Raw genomic sequence first — 4,256 nt, forward strand, 5'->3', positions numbered from 1 at the left:
CATTTTGTTTGTTTTTTGGGTTTTTTGTTTGGTTTTTTTGCCATTCCTTCCCATACCTTGAGCTTCAATTTCCTGGTCTCCAGGTTTTTCTCATTCTGCAAATCATTAACCTTGATAGGTAAATAAAGCTAAAAAACAGTTGTGCTTTTTCTTTGTTACCCATAAACATTAATTACACCACCTACCCCAAACAACAGGCTTGCATGTTTGCAGTTCCTCCTGCTCTGAACCAAATAAGAACAGTTCTTACTACAGTTATTTTTAAATTTGTTTTCATTTTTTAATTTTTTTGAGACAGAGTTTCACTCTTACTGCCCAGGCTGGAGTGCGATGGCATGATCTCAGCTCACTGCAACCTCTGCCTTCTGGGGTTCAAGAGATTCTCCTTATCTCAGCCTCCCCAGTAGCTGGGATTACAGGCACCCACCACCACAACCAGCTAATTTTTGTATTTTTAGTAGAGACAGGGATTTGCCATGTTGGCCAGGATGGTCTCAAACTCCTGACCTCAGGTGATCCACCCGCCTTGGCCTCCCAAAGTTCTGGGATTACAGCTGTGAGCCACCTTACTACAGTTTTTACAATTGTCTTTAAGTCTAAGTTTATCCTGGACTTTGGTCATCCTGACTCCATCTTTACCTATTCATTCATCCATTGGGCAAACTTTCTGTTTTTTGAGACAAAGTTTAAAAAAAAAAGGGAGAAAGACGGAGTTTCACTCTTGTTGCCCAGGCTGGAGTCTAATGGCGCAATCTCGGCTCACTGCAACCTCCGCCTCTTGGGTTCAAGAAATTCTCCTGTCTCCCAAGCCTCCCGAGTAGATGGGATTACAGGCATGTGCCACCACAACCAGCTAATTTTATATTTTTAGTAGAGATGGGGTTTTACCATGTTAGTCAGGCTGATCTCAAACTCCTGACCTCAGGTGATCCACTTGCCTTGGCCTCCCAAAGTGCTGGGATTATAGGCATGAGCCTCTACGACCGGCCCTGGGCAAACTTGTATTAGAGAATCCGTAATGACGGCACTGGAGGTACAGAGCTGGATTAATTATAGCCCTGTTCTCAAAAAGCAAACACCTCATGGGGAGGGAAATAGATTCTTATATCTAACTTCCTCATAATTCAATCAGCATTTCTCTATCTTGTCCCCAATTAAGACAAGGAAATTGCATTCTAGTCCTGTATTCTCTTTTTGCTAAATTCTGGGTGATTGTATATTTGCTTCCACACACCTTCTTGGCAAGCAGAGCATCACATGTCACTCCTTTGAATATGTAGTCATGCAGTGAATGACAATGTTTCGGTCAACAATGGACCACATATGCAGCAGTGGTCTCATAAGATTTTAATATGTAATTTCACTATACGTTTTCTATGTTTAGATACAGAAATACTTACTATTGTGTTACAATAGCCTACAATATTTAGTACAGTAACATGTTGTACAGTTTTGTAGCCTAGGAGCAATAGGCTATACTCTACAGCCTAGGTGTGTGGTAGGCTATACCATCTAGGCTTCTTATGCAAATACACTCTGTGTGTGCATATATATAGGCAACAGGCTATACTATTAATATACAACCTAGGTGTATAGTAGGCATACTACACACCTGGACTGGTGAAATCATCCAACAAAACATTTATCCAAAGCAACACGACTTTAATTAGAAAAAAAAAGGTAGCGTCCCAAGATGGCTGTTTAGGAACAGCTCGGAGTTACAGCTCCCAGTGAAAGCACAGAGGGTGAGTGGACGCCACATTTTTATTGCCCACAGACCAGGAGATTTCTAGGCGGAGGAGCCCCATGGGTCACCAGCATGGCTGTTTTAGCCGGCGTGGTTCTTTTGGTCGGCGCGGCTGCTCTGTGCCGGCCAGCGGTTCTCCGTACAAAATACACTGGTCCAGAGGCCTTTTTGGCTGGTGACTGGAGCCCCAGTAAGTCACCCATTCATCTGATTAAAGAGGGGTCTGAACAGGGAGCCAGGCCAGGAGATTCCTGAGCAAAAACAAGTGCCACGAATCCCAGTGCCGCTGTTTAAGCCTGCACAGTGAGTCACCACATGGGAAAACACACAGATCCCAGTGCCTCTTCAACAGGACTGGAACACCTGAGATAGAGTCGAAAGGCTCTGAGGCAGGGAGCCAGGAGATCAGGCTCGGCTGGCCCCACCCCTACAAAAGAACAGCAATCAGAAACTCTCTGGACTGAGAGCTTCACAGCAAGCGCAGCTGAACCCGGGACCGTCCAGCTTTGTGGGGGAGGGGCGTCCGCCATTACTGAGGCACTCCACCACTACGGAGGTAGTCCACCATTGCTGAGGCACCCTGCCGTTGCCAAGGCAACCTGCCATTGCTGAGGCTGCCCGCTGTTGCCAAGGCAACCTGCCATTACAGAGAGGGTCCGCCAATACAGAGGCAGGCCACCATTGCCAAGGCAGTTCTAACTACACCCATATAAACAGGACTGCAGGGAAGTTCACATGGCAGCTGGGCGGAGCCCACAGCAGCTCAGCAAAGCCTCTGAAGGCAGGCAGTGACTAGGCTGCCTCCTTGCTGGGCAGGGCAGCCCTGAAAACCTGAAAAAAAAAAAAAAAGGCAGCAGCACAATGGAAATTCATAAATAAAGCCCTAACTCCCTGGGACAGACCATCTGGGAACAAAAAGTGGTTTATGAGTTCTGCTGCAGCAGGCCTAAACGTACCTGCCCAACAGCTCTGAATGAACAACGGAGCTCACAGCTCAGCACTTGAGCTCCTATAAAGGACAGACTGTCTCCTCAAGCAGCTCCCTGACCCCTGTATATCCAAAGAGTCACCTGATAAAGGAGAGATCAGACTGACATTTGGCGGGTATCCTTCTGGGACAATGATAGCAGAAGAAGAAACCGGTAGCAACCCTTACTGTTCTGCAGCTGCTGCAGGCGATCCTCAGGCAAGCAGGGCCTGGAGTGGACCTCAGCAGTCCTACAGCAGAGGGGCCAGACTGTTAGAAGGAAAACTAAGAAACAGAAATAACTTCATCATCAACAAAAAGAACGTCCACTCAGAGACCCAATCTGAAAGTCAGCAACTACAAAGACGACAGGTAGATAAATCCATAAAGATGGGAAGAAACCAGCGCAAAATGGATGAAAACACCCAAAACCAGAAAACCTCTCCTCCTACAAGGGATCACAACTCCTCACCAGCAAGGGAACAAGGTTGGATGGAGAATGAGTGTGATGAAATGACTGAATCAGGCTTCAGAAGGCGGGTAGTAAGAAACTTCTGTGAGCTAAAAGAACATGTTCTAACCCAATGCGAAGAATCTAAGAACCTTGAAAAAAGATTTGACGAAATGCTAATGAGAATGGTTAACTTAGAAAGGAATATAAATGAATTGATGGAGCTGAAAAACGCAACACAAGAACTTTGCGAAGCATGCACAAGTTTCAACAGCCGAATTGACATCAGAGGTCGAAGATCAACTCAATGAAATAAAATGAAAAGGCACAATTAGAGAAAAAAGGGGAAAAAGGAATGAAGAAAGTCTCCAAGAAATGTGGGACTACGTGAAAAGACCTAATCTACATTTGATAGGTGTACCTGAATGCGACAAAGAGAATGAATCCAAGCTGGAAAATACTCTTCAGGATATTATCCAGGAAAACTTCCCCAAGCTAGCAAGGCAGGTCAATATTCAAGTCCAGGAAATACAGAGAACACCACAAAGATATTCCTCATGAAGAGCAACCCCAAGGCACATAATCGTCAGATTCACCAGGGTTGAAATGAAGGAGAAAATGCTAAGGGTAGTCAGAGAGAAAGGTCGGGTTACCCACAAAGGGAAGCCCATCAGACTCACAGCAGATCTCTCAGCAGAAACCCTACAAGCCAGAAGAGAGTGGGGGCCAAAATACAACATCCTTAAAGAAAAGAACTTTCAACCCACAATATCATATCCAGCCAAACTAAGCTTCATAAGTGAAGGAAAAATAAAATCCTTTGCGAACAAGCAAGTACTTAGAGATTTTGTCACCACCAGGCCTGCTTTACAAGAGATCCTGAAAGAGGTTCTACACACAGAAAGGAACAACCAGTACCAGCCACTCCAAAAGCATACCAAATGATAAAGGGCATCAACACAATGAAGAATCTGCATCAACTACTGGGCAAAACAGCCAGGTAGCACCAAAATGGCAGTATCAAATTCACACATAACAATATTAACCCTAAATGTAAATGGACTAAATGCCCCAATCAAAAGACACAGACT

The sequence above is a fragment of the Cebus imitator genome, unplaced genomic scaffold (assembly GCF_001604975.1).
Source record: "Cebus imitator isolate Cc_AM_T3 unplaced genomic scaffold, Cebus_imitator-1.0 Scaffold350, whole genome shotgun sequence".
In the NCBI taxonomy this organism is placed as follows: domain Eukaryota; kingdom Metazoa; phylum Chordata; class Mammalia; order Primates; family Cebidae; genus Cebus; species Cebus imitator.